Source organism: Acinonyx jubatus, chromosome B3, assembly GCF_027475565.1.
Source record: "Acinonyx jubatus isolate Ajub_Pintada_27869175 chromosome B3, VMU_Ajub_asm_v1.0, whole genome shotgun sequence".
Lineage (NCBI taxonomy): Eukaryota > Metazoa > Chordata > Mammalia > Carnivora > Felidae > Acinonyx > Acinonyx jubatus.
In genome coordinates, this window is record NC_069386.1 from 72689712 (window position 1) to 72709138 (window position 19427).

General features: G+C 42.6%; 1 long non-coding RNA gene across 11 annotated transcripts in view; it reads right to left on the reverse strand.

Moving 5' to 3' along the window:
* LOC106979463 (uncharacterized) overlaps positions 1–19427 on the reverse strand; it is a 256270-nt gene that overhangs the window by 45447 nt on the left and 191396 nt on the right. For 5 of the 11 annotated variants that reach the window (XR_008299302.1, XR_008299301.1, XR_008299295.1 and 2 more), the window contains one exon: positions 4847–5186. The exons of 4 other annotated variants lie outside the window; for them this stretch is intronic. This is a non-coding gene — a long non-coding RNA (uncharacterized LOC106979463). Of the gene's footprint in view, positions 1–4846; positions 5187–6767; positions 6997–19427 lie in introns of those variants that run through there. 2 more of the 11 variants (XR_008299297.1, XR_008299298.1) reach the window with 2 other exon arrangements.

Below are 19427 nucleotides of genomic sequence, written 5' to 3' on the forward strand. Positions count from 1 at the left end.
ATAGAGGCAAAGGGCATCAGTTCCTCTCAAAAGCAGTACCTTGTTCCCCTTTTGCCTGTGGTCATCTCCTTGAGACCCTAACCTGTTTCATGTTGCTGCAGTGGAATCTAGGGCAAAAGTACTGGGGGCCTTTATGCAAATGTGCTTTGGGGACTTCTTTTCTAGCCACAGCCCCCATCTCACGTTAGCTGGGGAAGTAACCCAGTGACCTGTGTTCTTTAGGGCAGGAGTGTTTCTATCCCACACGCTTCTAATACTGCAGTCAGTGCCCAGAGACATTTTTCTCCCCCAAAAGATTCACACACGGGATTTGTGTGGATGCTCTGTTTTCTCTGTCAATTATGTATCTGTCTATAAAATATAGATATGTTTCTCCCTCTCTGCTTAAGAAGGGAAGGATCACACTTCTGGGAATAGGAAGAGCCAGAACAACCGATGGGCTCTGGTAGTGACCCTACAACAAGAAGAGAGAGACCCGAGAGTGTATTGTCAGATGATGGATGAGCCACGCCTACGGAAGACAGCTGAGTGCGCAGCTCCAGCACTGTCTCCTGGGCAACGAAGCCTCCAGATGACCCCGCCAGCAATAATGAGATGAAAATGAAGAGCACTGCAGTATAATGAGCACGACAAAAATAGAGACATTGCTAAGTAATGGGTCGGCCATGGTTGAGGAGCGGGAGGAGGAAGACAGGACCCTCCCTGTGTGGTCTCCTAGCCAGACTCCGCTGAGTGTGGCTGAGACTCAACCAGGCCAAGGCCAGTTTGGACTCCGCAGTGGCAAGGATGTCAGAGAGGGATTAAAAAGTGGGCCTAGATGAAAAGCACAGCAGACTCTATCCCGCTCCCTGTGGGGGAGGGACGTGTGGCCTGCTGATGGCAGTAGTGAAGTTGTGGCCTTTAGCATGAATCCCTTACCTGCCTGTGAGTATCAGGAAATGGTCTAAGAGTTAATGTGCCAGATTTCTTTCAAAATATTGCGTCTCATGTCTGCAGTGTATAGTGGGAGAAGCTTGTCAGTTATGGTTTTGTTCAATTGGCAGTTTGGTGTATCTGCCAGGAAAGGTGGCCGTGCCCGGGGAAGGAGGGATTTGGGTGCTGCAGGGACAGCTGTCTGGGAAGCCTTCTGGCACGGAGTCCCTCTGCGGTCTTTATTTTTCATTATTTTCTAAAAAATTCAATTAAAAATTATTTTTGAGGAAGGGCGGGGGCAAAATAAAAATTCAAAAAAATGATTTTTGAATAAGCAATACATGCATAAAGTACATAATTCAAAAGGAACAAAAAGGCTAACAGTAAAACTAGATATTCCTTCCTGCTGCTCTCCAACCCCAGCCACCGCTTCCTTCCAAAAGCAACCACTGTGAGCAGCTTCTTGTGCAGTTTCCTAGAGACACTAAGCACACATTAAGTGCATGTGTCCCCCTCCTCAACAGACATACGCTTTTATTATTATGATCTAAAATTTTTTTAAATGTTTATTCATTTTTGAGAGACAGAGCACGAGCGGGGTAGAGACACAGAGAGAGGGAGACGGAATCCGAAGCAGGCTCCAGGCTCTGAGCTGTCAACACAGAGCCCCATGTGGGGCTTGAACCCACAAACCATAACATCATGATCCGAGCCAAAATCCAACGCTTAACCGACTGAGCCACCCAGGCGCCCTTATTATTATTATTATTATTATATTTTTACCTCAGTGCTAATATACCGTATCAGTCAGAGTCCTGACAGAAAACAGATGGCCCACATAAAGTGAGTCATTTGAGTCAAACATAATGAATGGACTGTTTACAGAAGCGTGGGCCAGCCACAGGAAAAGCACAAGAGATAGTGCAATACCCAGGGCCAGCAACAGTGGAGGGAGACAGCACAGTGACTCCTGTGAGCAGCACAGCCAGCAGGGCGTCACAGGGAGGAGGCCAGGGGCATATACCCACTCTTCCTCTCCTCCCTCTGTCTGCCCTCCTGCTGCTGTACTGCAAGGGCTGAACCCAACATGAGCCAGAGAACAAGACAATCTGTTGCTGTCATTTACAGAGGTCACTCTCAGACAGGAGAGAGGGGGTGAGTGAGGAGAGCAAGCGGTGGCATGATACCCACACACGCGCTCAGCACCTTGTTACACATTTCATTGTTTTCCACTTAGCAGTCTGCCTGTGCCTATAGCCTCATTCTTCTGCTGGCCTAGAGCATTCTGCAGTACTTCTGCTGTGGAATACTTGATCACATATATAGTATGTGTAACATTTATATGTATATAATATATAATAATACAAACTGCATATATATGTTCATATATATAGAAAACGAATCCCTCACTGATGGACTTTTATGATTGTTTCCAATCTTCTGCTATTACAAACAGTGCTGCAAGGCATATCCTTTTACTTAGTCATTTCACATGGCCAGGATATGTACAGAATAAATTTCTGGGGAAGAGATGGCTGGATCAAAGAGTGTATGCTTTTAAAATTTTGATAGACACTGCCACATGCCCTGCATTGAGTTGGTACAAATTTACACGTGCATCAGCAACGGATGACATTCCTGTGCAGTGTTTAAACATCTGGGTTATGAAGACATGGGTAAACTTATTAGAGCATCTCTCCAGCAGTGTCTGTCACCTTCACAAAGTATAAATTCCTCTTTTGTGGGGGGGGGGGGGATTATGAAAATCTACATTTCCCCTGTGTTTCTGTCATTTCTTTCAGAATGATTCAACAGGGATAAAATTTCTCCATTCTTGAATGGAGTGCTGCTCACTCTTCGGGAACAGTCTTGTGTCAATTTAAGTTATAAATAACAGCCTCAATTTAAAAGTTAAAAGTTTCCAGTTTATCTTCCTAGGCACAAACACATCAACTGTATTTTTATTTTTATTAAAATGTTTTAAAAAATGTTTATATTTGAGAGAGAGAGAGCGCGCGAGTGCGCCAGTGGGGAAGGGGCAGAGGGAGACCGAGACAGAATACAAAGCAGGCTCCAGGGTCTGAGCTGTCAGCACAGAGCCCGACTCAGGGCTTGAACTAACCGTGAGATCATGACCTAAGCTGAAGTTGGATGGTTAACTGACTGAGCCACCCAGGTGCCCCCATCAACTGTATTTTGTATTTATTTATTTTTAAATTTTAAAAAATGTTTTTATATTATTTTTGAGAGAGAGAAACAGAGCACGAGTGGGGAAGGGGCACAGAGAGAGAGGGAGACACAGATTCCAAAGCAGGCTCCAGGCTCCGAGCTGTTGTCACAGAGCCCGACATGGGGCTTGAACCCAGGAACCATGAGATCATGAACTGAGCCGACGTTGGACGCTCAACCAACTGAGCCACCCAGGCGCACACCCCCCCCCCCACCCCCGCTTCAACTGCATTTAAAAAAATTTTTTTTAATGTTTATTTATTTTTGAGACAGAGAGAGACAGAGCATGAACAGGGGAGGGGCAGAGAGAGAGGGAGACACAGAATCTGAAATGGGCTCCAGGCTCTGAGCTGTCAGCACAGAGCCCGACGCGGGGCTCGAACTCACGTACCGTGAGATCATGACCTGAGCCGAAGTCGGACACTCAACCGACTGAGCCACCCAGGCGCCCCTCAACTGTATTTTTTAAAGAAGACATCTTGGAGACAGCTAAGAAAACCATATATGTCTTGGGCATCAGGGGACTCCAAAAAAATCACCATTAATCCCACTGTGGGCGACGGTGTTGCTGGAGCATACAAGAATATGTTCCTGGGGACGCCTGTGACTTGGTTAGGCGTCCGATTTCAGCTCAGGTCATGATCTCACAGTCTGTGAGTTTGAGCCCCGTGTCAGGCTCTGTGCTGTCAGTTCTGAGCCTGGAGCCTGCTTCAGATTCTGTGTCTCCCTCTCTCTCTGCCCCTCCCGCACTCATGCTCTGTCTCTATCAAAAAATGAATAAACATTTTAAAAAAATTAAAAAAAAAAAGAAAAGAAAATGTTCCTGTTCTCTGAAAAGACGGTGTGGAGTCCCCAGGAATGTGAAATGATAGATGTTCTGCAATTTACCCCAAAAAACCTTTGGAAAAAAAAGATGGAGCAGATACACAAACATTAACTATCATTAAATCTAATGACAGACACCTTCCCACATGCTCAGAAACCCTTGTAACAGAAAAACTTAACAAAATGTCCAACCAAGATAATAATCAGCATTTCACCCTTTATCCAAAGGTAAGACTTCTTGTCCTTCTCCTTTGCTTCTAACCCCTCTTCTCTAGCTTCCGTTCCTCTGGTTGCTGCACCCATGTTGCTCCAGCCCTGTTCTTGTGGTCCACAGCACACCAGCAAACAGACACTATTCATTCTCCACACGGTCTTCTTGTAGGAGAGTATAAAGTGGCTCCAGCCTGGGTTTCCCTCTGCTGAGTGGCAAACACTTGTTGCATGGAAAGGCCTCAACTCTCCAACAAAATGTAGGCTCCGTGCCCTGTCCCACATGCCACAGCTTCAGCTTCCCCATGCCTGAGTTAGGCGGGTGTCAAGGACCACCCCCATCTTCAACTGCAGAGAACACACACTAAGCTTTCAGTGTGCCCTGAGAGCCCCTTCTCAGTATTTGTGGTTTATGTTGGAAAGTAGCTTCCTGTCCTCTCCCTGGAGATGGGGGAGTGAGAAAGTATCAGCGTTCCCCAAAGAAATCATATAAACCCTCCCAATATATCTCTTGGATAAGATAACTTCCCCCACCACAATGTTCCCTCCCCACCCATGATACTGAATATATCTTAGTATAATTAATCTTTTACTTTCTATCACATGTGTTTAGAGATTTGTCCATATTTACATAGTAGGGTTTATGACATTAAACTCCATTTGTTTGTAATTGTGCTATAGAACGTTATTTTATTATCTATTGCTACAGTGGCTTAAAACAACAAACATTTATTATCTCAAACAGCTTCTGAGAATCAGGAATCCAGGACTGGTTTATTTGGGTGTTTCTGGCTCAGGATCTCCCATGAGGTTGCAATCAAGATGTTGGCCAGGACGGTAGTCATCTGAAGGCTTGACTGAGGCTGGAGGATCCACTTCTAAGAGGGCTCACTTACATGGCTGAACCTCAGTTTCTCTCAGCTTATTTGGAGACCTCCATTTCTCACCAAGTAGTCTTCTCCATAGGACTGTTCAAAATATGGCAGCCAGTTTTCCCCTGAGCAAGAGATCTGAGGGAACAAGGGAGAAGGCATGATATCTCTTATGACCTAGCTCCAGAAGTGACATGCCATGCTCCTGCTATTGGTCACATGGATCAACCATGGTGCACGTGGGAGGAGACAAGAATGTGAATACCAGGAGGCAGGGACCACTGGGGCCATCTTGGAGGCTGGTCACCTTGCCTACTGACATCATCCTGCGTGTCCTCAGAGCTGTCAGTGTAAGTTGTGACACATGGATCCATTCCCCACAGAGTTGTATTCCATGGCGGGGGGAAATTCCTACAAGGTTTTGAGTGTGGCACTTGGTCACTGCGTACCAATACCAAGTAAAGTCTGTGTCTCTCAGAGATCATAGTGAAAACAGCACCATCACTCTCTGTGGTGAGTCTGGGCCAGAGGATACATTTTCCAGGCAGATCCTGTTCTGTGCTTCTAATCTCCTGTCATAGTGCCCCGTGCTCTCTTGTGCCCTTACCATCGAATCTCTTATAAAAGAAGGCCCCGGGGTGAGGGGGGGGGGTGGATTGTGCCTGGGGGGCTCAGTCGGTTGAGCATCTGACTTCGGCTCAGGTCATGATCTCAGAGTTTGTGAGTTCAGGCCCCGCGTTGGGTTCTGTGCTGACAGCTCGGAGCCTGGAGCCTGCTTCGGATTCTGTGTCTCCTTCTCTCTCTGCCCATCCGCCACTTGTGCTCTGTCTCTCTCTGTCTCTCAAAAATAAGTAAATAAATGTAAAAATTTTTTTTTAAAAAAAGAAGGCCCTGGGCGGCCCAGCATGCAAACATGACTGAATCCTAGCAGAGATTAGCCTCAAATCAGGGTATTCCTAACTGCTCCCTCCCAACCCTGAAGTACCCTGGGATAAGGAGCCTTATCTGCAGTGATCAGTGTGAGAAATGAGACAAAGCAAGGAGGGGAGCGGCATTCTAGTTGGGGCAGAGGGTGTCTATCTTCCTGTCACAGAAGTGAATCCTAACACAGGAAGTCTTCAGTGGATGAGAAGAGAAGGCACCAAAAGCAAAGGCACAGAGTACACACGATACTCCCTACAGAGTACCTTCAAAGAATCTATGAATTCAGTGGTCCTGCGACATCAGGAGAAGAAAGGGGTAAGAGAAAGGAAACTTTCTTTTTTTTCTTTGTTTTAAAGATTTTATTCTTTAAAAAAAAATTTTTTTTAACGTTTATTTCTTTTTGAGACAGGGAGAGACAGAGCATGAACAGGGGAGGGTCAGCGAGAGGGAGACACAGAATCCGAAACAGGCTCCAGGCTCTGAGCTGTCAGCACAGAGCCTGATGTGGGGCTAGAACTCACGGACCGCAAGATCATGACCTGAGCCGAAGTCGGCTGCCTAACCGACTAAGCCACCCAGGCGCCCCTTAAATATTTTATTCTTAAGTAATCTCTATACCCTACATGGGGCTTGAACCTACATCCCTCAGATCAAGAGTCACACACTCTATTGACTGAGCCAGCCAGGCACCCCAAAGAAAATTTCTTTTTGAGTCTAGAGAGAAACTGTCTGCTTGGCACTTATACTAACTTAAAAAAAAGAAATTACATTTGTGTTTGCATATCAATTTCTTACAGTTTTGGTTTGTGCAAATTCATTTCCCTGGGGGTAAAAATGAGAACTGAGAAGTAGGCCATGGGCTGAGATGGTACTGCCTGTGGAGAGGGGCAGTACTGTGTGATGACGGGTCTTCGTCTTAGTTACCAAAGGCTCGCCATGTCCGGACTGTGGAATCTAGTTTAGCCAGCCCCCAAACTTGGAGAGACAGCATTGCTCTTTTTATTCCATAGGTGAAGAAACAGTCCTGTGGAAGAGAAATAACTTGCTAAGTTGCTCTTAAAACTCGAGAGGAGGTTCGTATCCAGACAAAGCTCCCATGATTTTCACCAGTGTTTTTCACTTTCTTTACAAACCATTATCAATTGTCCCTTCTCAGCAATACCTTTCAAGTTACTATGAAGAAACAGCAATCTGAACTGATGCACCCACTTTGTGGGTCATTCTCATTTCCTGTCCTGACCTCCACTAGCATTGGGCTTACTGCCATTAACTGTTGCTGCAGGTGCTGGCCAAGGTGTAGTTTCCACAGGGGCCATTCCCAGAGAGGTCACAGTGAAGCCAAAAGAATAAATGGTGTGCCTTTTCAAACAGTATTTATTTGGATTAAAAAAAGTCGACCTGAGGCACCCCATTTTTTTAAAAAAATAAGTTTAGTTTGCACATTTTTTTTTTTTTTTTGCAATTCCTGTTGTATGTATTTGGACATATTTCTCCTTTACCAAGGTTTTCCTCCCCATTTCTTTTCTCCTATCTTGCCTTTTGTTGGATTAATGAAGTTTCTTTGGTTCTTTCGTTGGTTATAAGTACTACATGGTATTTCTACATCTATTTTTGGGACTTGGTGAAATTTTTTTAATTGTTTTTATTTATTTTTAAGAGACAGAGAGACAGAGCACAAGCAGGGGAGGGGCAGACAGAGAGAGGGGGAGACACAGAATCCAAAGCAGGCTCCAGGCTCTGAGCTGTCAGCACAGAGCCCGATGTGGGGCTCAAACTAATGAGCTGTGAGATCATGACCTGAGCCGAAGTCAAACACTTAACCAACTGAGCCACCCAGGCACCCTGAAACTTTTTTTTTTAACACCCATACTTAATTCTATTTTTCTATATAAGTCAAAAGTTCATTAAAGGGGTGATCCTGCTCCTCAACTAAAGACATAGAATACCTTACTTTCCCTCTGCAGTTTTTTCTGACTTCCTTATTGTAGGCCTCTGGTATTTTAATACCCCTATGCTTTTAACCTCTCAATAGTTATGATTTACCATCAATCAAGGATTAGATTTGCCAACATGTTTTATCACTCTTGGCCACTACTGCTTCTCACAGCCCATTCTTCCTTTCTGGCTCATTTTCTTTTCTGCTGAAGTAATACTTCTGAAGTTCTTTCAAGTTATTCTTTTTCTTTGATGTTTTGTGATAAAACTCTGATGTCTCCAGCCAAGGTGAGGATTGTCTTTAATTATGTTCCTTAATGTTTGGTGTATTCTGTTAATTCTGGAAACCCTCAGCCATTATTTCTCAACAGGGCAATGTCGTAGAAGTATCAGGAAGTGGAGACAACATGACATGGGATGGTCAAGGAAATGTCTCTGAGGAGGTGATGTGGGAACGGAGATCTAAATGATGAGAAAGAGCCAGCCCTGGTGAGAAGAGTGTTCCAGACAGAAGGAAGAGCAAAGTCAAGGGCTTGGCAGGATTTGGGAATTGAAGGAAGGCCCCTGAGACTGAGGTGGGGGAGTGAGGCGTGTGGTATGTGGCCGGAGGTTAGGTTAGATCAGAGAGGGAGGCAGGAGCCTGCTGTGTAAGGGTTCCTGAGCTCTTTATGGGAGTTTGAGTTGAATGCAACCCAGAGGACCTTGGCAAAGGAACCTGAAGTCCTGTGGATCACATGAGGGAAGGCTTGAATGTTTAGGGTAGTATTAGATTTTACAGACTAATAGTGCCTTGCTGAGACAGAACAGCTTGCTGAGGGGGTAGTGCTCTTCAACACAAGAAGCAATCACGACCCAGAGAAATTAGCTGCTCTGCCCAAAGACACTCAATGGCAAAGATCAGATTATAAACCAGAACTCCCAGTTTCTAGTCCAGGTTCTATTCTGGGGACAGCAGGAAGGGAGATGGGGAGAGTTGGAGGAGAGAGGTGAATGAGTCTGCATTTAGATTCATTGGTCACCTAGGGCTGCGCTCTTCACTGGTGCTTTAGGACACCTCGGCAAGAACTTTAATTAGCTGCGTCTTGAATTCTTTAGACAAGTCTATTCTCCCTCCCCATGGCTGAGGACACTTACATCCCGAAATGATGCTTTGGGCTCTGTATCGGTTTAGAGCCTTAGCAGGAAATGAGTAACAACTCAAACTGGGTAATTGTAAATACTCCTTTTATTAAACTCCCTTCAAAGGTATGGTGGGGTTTAAGAAACCAAGTAGGATGGTGCAGTGCCCTGGGGCCTGTGATGGTGGAAACCATTGTCTCCTGTAAGTCTGAAGGGGTTTATTGATTTCCCATCAGTGCTGTAACAAATTACGACAAATCTGGTAGCTGGAAACAGCACAAATTTATTCTCTTACAGTTCTAGGGGGTCAGAAGTCTAAAATGGGTCTCACTGGATCAAACTCTAGGGCCATGTTTCTTTCTGGAGATTCTAGGGAAGGGTAGTTTCCTTGCCTTTTGTAGCAGCTTCTTCTAGATGCTATCTGTATTCTTTGGTCCATAGCCCCCTTCCATCTTCAAAACCAGCAGTGGCTGGTCAAGTGTTTCTAATGATGTCATCTCTCCACTTCTGACTCTTATGAGTCCTTCCTCCACATTTAAAGGACGCTTGTGATTACATAGGGCCAAACTGGATAATTCAGAATAATTCCCCTTACTTGAAAGTCAAGTGGTTGACAACCTTAATTCCATCTTCAAACTTAATTCTCCCCTTGCCATACAACCTAACATATTCACAGGTTCTGGGAATTAGGATGGGGACATCCTTGGGAGCCATTATTCTGCCAACAATAAAGGGGCAGACATGAAACAGTTACTAGAACCCAGAAGATGTAGCTGTGTGAAGTCCTGCGACTAGAATGTGACCTTTGGTAGAGAAATGGGTCCCCCAAATTAGGAGTGGTAGATATCATCTGGCCAGTTTTCTATCTGGCCACAGTGAACCAGGAAGCAAAGGAAAGACTTATTGCACTGGTTGGGTAATCAATCCTGATTAGCATGAGGAACTAGGGTTATTGCTACACAAGGGGATAGTAAAGAGAATTTCCAGAACTCAGGGCCTTTATTTGGGTGTCTCTTAGTACTTCTATGTCCTGTAATAATCATGGGAATGCAGAAACCACAACCCACCAAAGGCAGGGAAAATAAAGGGCCAAAAGGTCTCAATCAACTTGCACCAGCCTGAATGCTGTCAGGGGAGGAGGGAAATTTAGAATGGGTGTGGAAGAGAGAGATGATGAAAATCAGATACGACCAGGGACCAGCTTACAATAACAAGTACTCTTGTTTCTGAATTTTTCCAGGAGTTTGCAACTAGGAACCACTTTGAGGGACTCTGATTCAGACCCAGACCTCCCTCTAGGGCAAGGAATAGGATATCTTGTACTCACGAGAAATGAAATCCCTACAATAATATAGTATAGGAGTCAATACAATGGAGAATGAGTAGATTGGAGTGGTAGGAGAAGTGGGTTGTATCTGATGCAAATCTATGTTCGTCCTTAGATTTCCTCAGCACTAATAGCCTCCGTGACTCTGTTGACACTACCAGAGGTTGATCATCACTCTCTCTGGGAACACTAAGTCCTTCACCTTGACCTCCATCATGCAGCTAGGCCAAACAGCCATGAACCCAGAGTTTCTGGCTCCTCCCACAACTTCTAGACTTAGGTGAAACGCCACATTGATTCTTGCTACAGAAAAGGCCACTTGGCAACCCGTGGAAGTGCTGGGAAGTTAACTTCCTGTGGACTGAGTCTACTAATGGAAAACAGGAGATGAGAGATTGGCAGATAAATTCCCCGTCCTCCTCCCTCCCGTGGCCTATTCCAAAGTGCCATTTCTCTCTGCAGCCTGTTTGGAGCAGAACCATCTGCCAACCAGACACGCTTGCTGAGTAACCTGCTGTGATCTTGGAGGCTTCTCATGAAGTGTCAGCCAGAATGACAACGTACCATTTCACACTTCCTCATGTCTTTTTTGCTTCACTTCCCCTTTCCTCATCTTTGCTGCCTTCCTTGTACTTCCCAAGTGGAATGGTTAATTTTATGTGTCAATTTGTCTGGGCCATGGTGCCCAGATATGTGGTCACACATTTTTCTGAATGTTTCTGTGAGGGTGATTTTTGGATGAAATGAACATTTGACCGAGTGGACTTTGGGTAAAGCACATCATTCCCCATATGTGGGTGGGTTCTGTCTAAACAACTATAGGCCTGATGAGGACAAAAAGATGACTTCCTCTAAGCAAAAGAAAATTCTATAGCAGATAGCTTTCGAATGTCAAATGTAATATCAAGATGTCCCTGGCCTCCAGCCTGCTGGCCCACCCTGCAGACTTTGGACTTGTTAGCCCCACAATTGCATGAGCCAATTCCTTTTTATTTACTTATGTATTTAGTTAGTTATTTTATTTTTTTTTTAATTTTTTAAATGTTTATTTATTTCTGAGACAGAGAGAGACAGAGTATGAGTGGGGAAGGGGCAGAGAGAGAGGGAGACACAGAATCAGAAGCAGGCTCCAGGCTCTGAGATGTCAGCACAAAGCCCGACGCGGGGCTCAAACTCACAAACCGTGAGATCATGACCTGAGCCGAAGTTGGTCGCTCAACTGACTGAGCCACCCTGGAGCCCCAGTTAGTTTATTTTAGAGAGAGAGAGTGTGAGCAGGGGAGAGGGACACAGGAAGAGAGAGAGAATCTCAAGCGGTCTACATGCTCAGCATGGAGCCTGATGCAGAGCTTGGAATCATGACCCGAGCTGAAATCAAGAGTCAGACGCCCAACTCACTGAGCCACTCAGGCACCCTGCATGAGCCAGTTCCTTAAAATAAGTCACTTCCTATATAAATATACATCCTACTGGTTGTTCTTGGGAGAACCTTGACTAATAACACCAAGTAAGGCTCTAGCTCTTTCATCTTTGCTTTAGCCTATGTTTTAGAGGGAATCAATCCAGCCAAGACAAGGTCCCTACCTTTCATGGACCTGAGACTTCATCTCCATCCCCATGTGAATATTAAAACCCCAGGCCGTAGACCCTAAGGGTCTATCTCCAGGTCTATACTCCACTGACTGCCCTAGTTTCTTCATCTTTCTTACCACACTCGCTTTGGGTTCCTTATTTTTTTCTGGGTCTTGAGAATTTCTTATTATTTTATAATAAAATTTCCTTTTATTATTTCCTTTATTTTATTCCTCAACTAATAATGTTATACACTATTCAGTATCTCTTTGTATTTGTAGCAGGAAGGTAACCCTGTCTCTATATAGCACACTGACTGGATTTCCTCATGCAATTTGTCTTTGTACGTATAAAATTAGTAAACAATCACAAATTCTGTGTGTGTGTGTGTGTGTGTGTGTGTGTGTGTATGTCTCACAATTTCCATTGTATGGGATTCCTTTTTGCTAACTATTTCACTAGTGTTGGATATTTAGATTGATTTTCATTTTTACTATTAAAATTCATTTTCTGCTGAATATATTTATGGTTAAAACTCTTTAGTTATGTGGCATTATGCCCCTAGTATAGATTCCAAAAAGTAGAATCACCACATCAAAGAATATAAACATTTTAAAATCCAAATCGCTCTCATCAATTATGCCTTCATGTGACTTCACTCTAGACATCTTGATTGAAGTTTGGCATTGACTTGTCTCTTCCGACTTTGATCTGTTCCTTAAGGTGAATTCTTTAGATAGCTACTCTCATCCATTAAAGATTTCTTTTCACTGGTTTAAATCTCAGAGGGCAGTCATCTGCAAGTTTTATCTTTTTGGTTGTAAAGACACAGTTATGTTAATGAACAAAATATTCCACATGCTCTTAACATAGCGATTGCTTTGGATTACACCCTACCACCATGATATGTGTGTGGACATTTTACTTTTGCTTGCTAGAAAACACACTTCACAGCAGCATGGTTAAGGGTCTGAGCTCTGAGGTCAGATCTGCCTAGATACAAATCATAGCTCCACTGCTCACTTGTTTTGTCACTTTGGCAAATCATTTACCCTCACTGAGCTTTAGATTTTTTATCTGTCAAATGAGAATAACAACAGTACGTAATTCAAACGGCTGCCATGAGAATTAATTGAGATAACACACCTAAAGCCACATCCCTTAATTGGATACACACAAAAGAAGGACCACAACAAGCCCCCATAAGTGTAGCACTCTTTAAAAGTGTTTATTTACTTATTTTTGAGAGAGAGTGAGTGGAGAAGGGGCAGAGAGAGATGGAGAGAGAGAGAGAATCCCAAGCAGGCTCCATGCTGTCAGTGCAGAGCTCAACACAGGGCTCGATCTCACAACCGTGAGATCAGGACCTGAGCCGAAATCAAGAGTCTGACACTTAACCAACTGGGACATCCAGGCACTCCAGGAGCTGTTATTAACCATCAGACTTCAGCACATGATGAATCTCCCTGTGGCCCCGGAGGTATCCTAGTGGTAGACAGTGGCCGTGGAGAGCCTGACTCACCCCCCAAGGCTCCGTTTGTCATCCCTCTTTTCTGCTTCTGCTTTTTTTTTAAAAATGTTTTTATTATTTATTTTTGAGAAAGACAGAGTGTGAAGGGGAGAGAGAGGGAGACACAGAATCTGAAGCAGGCTCCAGGCTCTGAGCTGTCAGCACAGAGCCCAATGCAGAGCTTGAACCCATATACTGCGAGATCATGACCTGAGATGAAGTTGGACACTCAACCAACTGAGCCACCCAGGCACCCCCCTCTTTTCTGCTTCTAACAGTACTTTACAGATTAACTAAGTGTAACATAATTATTTGTCTTATTCTATTTTCATTTTAGTGTTGTAAATTTTTTTTTTAGTTTTTTAAAAGCTAAGGCATTATAAATACCACTAAAGTCCCTTTTTTTCTTAGGCTTTTAAACATTTTTTTAAATGTTTCTTTATTTTTGAGAGAGAGAGTGAGTGCACAAGAGGGGTGGGTAGAGAGAGAAGAGGACAGAGGATCCGATCATGATGTAAGTCAAAGTCCAATGCTTAACCCACTGAGCCACCCAGGCACCCCTCCAGAACTCCTTTCATCTTGTAAAACTCAAACACTATACCCGTTAAATAACTCCCATACTCCCTACTCTAGCCCTGGCAACCACCATTCTACTTTCTGTCTTTACGAAGTTGACTCCTCTAAGTACCTCATATTAGTGGAATCATACAGTGTTTGTCTTTTTGTGACTGGCTTATTTCACTTAGCATGATGTCCTTAAGGTTCATCCATGTTGTTGTCAATGTCAGAATTTCCTTCCTTTTTAGGCTGGATGATATTCCACTGTACATATTTACCACATTGTGTTTATCCAGCCACACTAAAGCCACTTTGACTACCCTCCTACCCTCCAACCCCTCTCCCTCATACCCAAGTTGATCACACTCATAAACTTAGTTTTTCCTTCCAGACTTAAAAAAAATTTTTTTATTCAACTACTTGTACTTACAGAAAATGCATACAATATGTGTGGTGTTTTGCATAATCAGTATCAGACCCCATATGATATTTTGCATCTTGTACTTTTCACTTAATGGTTTTGAATTTATCCATGCTGATACATATGGATCTAGTTGCTCCATTTTAACACTGCATAATTTTCCATTTTATGTATACACTCCATGCTTTATTTACCCACTGTCCTATTGACCCCTAGGATTTGAGCCCAGTAGTTTTTGATGGCTTTCTGAAACTTTAAAATACATTAAAAATAATTTGTCCAGTTTTTTTAGTCCTCAGAGGAAGAGCTGGTCCTGGCTTTGTTTGTGGCTCTTCACGCTACAAAACAAAGGTTCAAAATGTACGCACAGAATGTTTTACGATGTCAAGCTCCAGACAAATTTTCTGCCAGAGAGAGAGTCAACGACAGTCTCTGACTTCAATTCAGCAAAATGAGAAATGGAAATAAATTTTAAGGAGCACGTCATAAGTACCAGGCACAAATCCAGACTCTAAACATACTAAGCTATCAAATCTCATTCAATTAACAATAAGCCCATGAAGTGGGAAAAGTGTTATCATACACAGATGAGGAAATGGCAGTGAAATGACTTGCCCAAGTCCTCACAGGGTTTTATGGGTGGAGCAAGGATTCAAAACAGAGCAGCTGTCTGATTCCATTGTGCTTAATCATTTCGTTATACTACTATATTGAAAGTAGAATTAGAAAAAAGAAATAATAGTTGCAAATTAAAAGTCAAAGGAGAATAAGTGGATTGGAAGACACTATGGGAAATATTGTAGCACAGAGGGGCTCCTGGCTGGCTCAGTTGATAGAGCATGCAATTCTTTTTTATTTTATTTTTTTAATTTTTTAAAATGCCTGTTTATTTTTTGAGAGAGAGAGAGACAGACAGAGAGACAGAGAACAAGCAGGGGAGGAGCAGAGAGAGAGGGATACACAGAACCTGAAGCAGTCTCCAGGCTCTGAGCTATCAGCACAGAGCCTGAAGTGGGGCTCGAACTCATGAGCTGCAAGATCATGACCTGAGCCGAAGTTGGACGCTTAACCCCCTGAGCCACCCAGGTGCACCTAGAGCATGCAACTCTTGATCTCAGGGTCATGAGTTCAAACCCCACATTGGGCATGGAGCTTACTTAAAATAAAGATTAAGAAAAATTTTTTAAAGAAGATGCTGTAGCATAGAGAGGAAAAAAGAAAAGAAGACAAAAATAGACTAAAAGACTCAAAATACATCTACTGGACAACTGGAAGCCTAACTTACTAAATGAAAGTAAACTAAGAGGGAAGATGTAGGAAGCAAGAAGCAATGGAATTATTGAGTTTTGTAAAACACTTTCATAAATGTAATTCTAAATTGACAGTAAATTTCTTAACATATTTGGTGTGTTATTTTGAAAGTGAAAAGAATCTCCATACAAGTAGTGTCCAAAATAGGGTGCACATGTCCCAGAGGGTTAGCAAGGTAATCTTTTTGTGCTCAGAAAGAAAATATCAGAATTTTTCATCTTTATATATTTATCTATTTTTATCTTTTCATATATATTGTACAATTTACATAATACATTGGAAAGTGACGTGTGTCTATAATTTATAAATAAATGAATGAAGAAGTAAATATTGCAGATGGGTGCTCAAAGTTTATTAATTGGGTATTGAAATTTTTGGACACCATTTCTAGGCAAAATAACAAAAAAGAGGGGTGCCTGGGTGGCTCAGTTAAGCATCGGACTCTTGATTTCAGCTCAGGTCACGATCTAACAGTTCATGAGTTTGAGCCCCACATTGGGCTCTGAGCTGACAGTACAGAGCCTGTGTGGGATTCTCTTTCTCCCTCTCTCTGTCTCTCTCCTCCTCTCGCTCTCTCAAAAATAAATAAAAAATAAACATTTAAAAAATAACAAAAAAGACTGGGTTCAGGTTTATTCAGTGGGAAATAAAAGTATGCTAATTTGGGGGATCCTTTCTGTGAAAGAATGGAAATACCAAAAAACCACAGAATTTATTAGAAAATTTTATGACTAAAAAAATAGTTTAAAAAAAGGGGCACCTCAGTGGCTCAGTCAGTTGAGCATCTGACTCTCAATTTTGGCTCAGGTCATGATCCCAGGGTCATGATCCTAGAGTCGTGGCAATGAGCCCCGAGTCAAGGGCCAGGTTGGGCTTGGAGCCTGCTTAAGATTCTCTCTCTCCCCCTGCCCACCCCCTCTCTCTTTCTCTCTCTCTTTTCTCTCTCTTTCTCATGTGAATGTGCACAGGGCTCTTTCTCACTCAAAAAAAAAAAAAGGTAAAAAAAGTTTTATCACTATATGCATGTTAAAATTTAAGGATACTTACCGAAATTAATGTAAATATCTAATACTTTCTGAACAACTAGAGGTAAAAAGATAAATCTTTATCAATCTGACAGTCAAGGAAAGAGGGGGAATAACAGAAGAATAAGGAATAAAGATGGTGTACAGTGGGTTGAGCCCCTTAAAAATATGTTCATATCCTAATCCCTGGAATTTGTGAATGTGACCTCATTTGGAAAAAAAATCTTTACACATGAAATGAAGCTAAGGATCCCTAGATGAAATCATCAGTTATCTGGGTGGGCCCTAAATCCAAATTAAATGTAGGGAGTGGAATGCTGGTCATATGAAGACAGAGGCAGAGATTGGAGTGATGCACCTGCCAGCCGAGGAATGCCGATAGCCACAGAGGCTGGATGAGGCAAGGGACAGAATCTCCTCCGGAGCTTCAGGAGGGAACTCAGCCCTGCCGACACCTGGATTTCAGACTTCTGGCCTCTAGAACTGTGACAAAAAAATTTCTGTTTTTTTAAGTTCACCCCATTTTGTAGCAATTTGTTCTAGCAACCTTAGGAAATTAATATAGCTGAGAGAAAACACAGTAACATATGGTTGAAATAAGTCCAAATTTATCGATAATCACAAGCAAGTAAACTAATCTATTTAGACTAGCAGATTGGATGAGATAAAGCAATACAAAATCCAGTTGTATGCTGATGACAAGAAGCTGAGTGAAAAAAGTGGTTGCAAAGGTTGTAAATATAAGGACGGAAAAGATATAGTGGTCCATTATTAACCGAAGGAAGCTAGAGTAGCAACATTATATAAGTCAGACCATATAAAATTCAAGGCAATAAAGAATTAATGAGAATAAGAAATGATAGTACATAATTATATAGGGAGGACTCCACCAAGAGGGCTTTATTTATTTGTAAGTAACTTTAAAATACAAATAACAAACTGGAGAAAAGTATTTGCAACTCACAGGATAGGCTAAGGCCTTATTTTCCTAATGCATAAAGAACTACAAATTAATAAGAAAAGACAGAAACTCTTAGAAAAAAAAATGGGGAAGGGATATGAATAGATGTTCACAGAAAATGCTCCATTTCAGCAGTGCGGAAATGTAGTTTCAAACTATGCTGAAATACCATTTCTATTTCATTTATTTATGAAAACATTTTTATTATTGAAGTATAGTTGACATACAACATTTTATTAGTTTCATGTGTACAACAGAGTGACTCCATGATTCTGTACATTATGCAGAGCTCACTATGATGGGTGTGGTTACCATCTGGCACCACATTATGTTATTGGAATGCTATTGACTGTATTCCCTATGCTGTACTTTTCATCCCCGTGATTTATTTTGTAACTGGAAGTTTGAACCTCTTAATCACCTTCACCATTTTTAAATGATCAGATTGGTAAAGATCCAATAAGTTGATTCAACACTGGTTTAGCCAGTGTTTAGGGTGTGATGACACAGTTCCCCTCACACGTGGCAAGCAGCAGGGAAAATCAATACAACATCTGTGGATGACAATTTGGCAATATGGAATAAAATAATATCAGAATATTCCTCTTGACCTATCAATTCCACTTCTCCTAATTTATTCTACAGATAGAAATAAAATGATGTATGAAAAAGGCTATTAATTATACTATTTATAAAAATGAAAGATTGATTACAATTTAGTGAACAGTCATAAAATACAAATACTGTGTGTAACTATTAATAAGAACAAGGGGGCGCCTGGGTGGTTCAGTCAGTTAAGTATCCGACTTAGGCTCAGGTTATGATCTCATGGTTCAGGGGTTCCAGCCCTGTATCGGGCTCTGTACTAACAGCTCGGAGCCTGGAGCCTGCTTCGGATTATGTGTCTCCCTCTCTCTCCACCCCTCCCCTGTTCACACTCTGTCTCTCTCTCCCTCAAAAATAAATAAACATTAAAAAATTTTTTTTAAAGAATGAGGACTGGGGTGCCTGGGTGGCTCAGTCGGTTAAGCATCCAACTTCAGCTCAGGTCATGATCTTGCAGTTTGTGAGTTCGAGCCCCACGTGGGGCTCTGTGCTGACAGCTCAGAGCCTGGAGCCTGCTTCAGATTCTCCCCCTCTCTCTGTCCCTTCCCTTTCCTGTTCATGCTCTGTGTCTCTCTGTCCCTCAATAGTAAATAAATGTTAAAAAAAATTTTATAAAAAAAAAATAATGAGGACCCTCGGTATGTAGTGATTCATAATCATCTCCAGTATGTATCATTAAATGAAGAAAGTAATGGACAGGACAGTGTGCACAATATGCCACTCTTTTATAATAAGGAGTTACAGCTACACAAGTACGATTTATAAATGTCCATAGCTGCTCATACATGCACAAAATCTTGCTGAAATGATAGGTAAAAAACTAACCGGTAACACTGGTTGCCACTGGAGGGAAACCCAGAGGCTGGTGGAGGGGAATGGGAGGGAGACTGAGAACGAACCAACCACCAAACCAAACAACAACTACACCAAACCACCACCATCATCCTCCCATCTCTATAGAATGGAAAAACTGTCGAGGGGCGCCTGGGTGGCTCAGTCTGTTAGGCGTCCGACTTCAGCTCAGGTCATGATCTCATGGTTCGTGAGCTGGAGCCCCGCATCAGGCTCCGTGCTGACAGCTCAGAACCTGGAGCCTGCTTTGGATTCTCT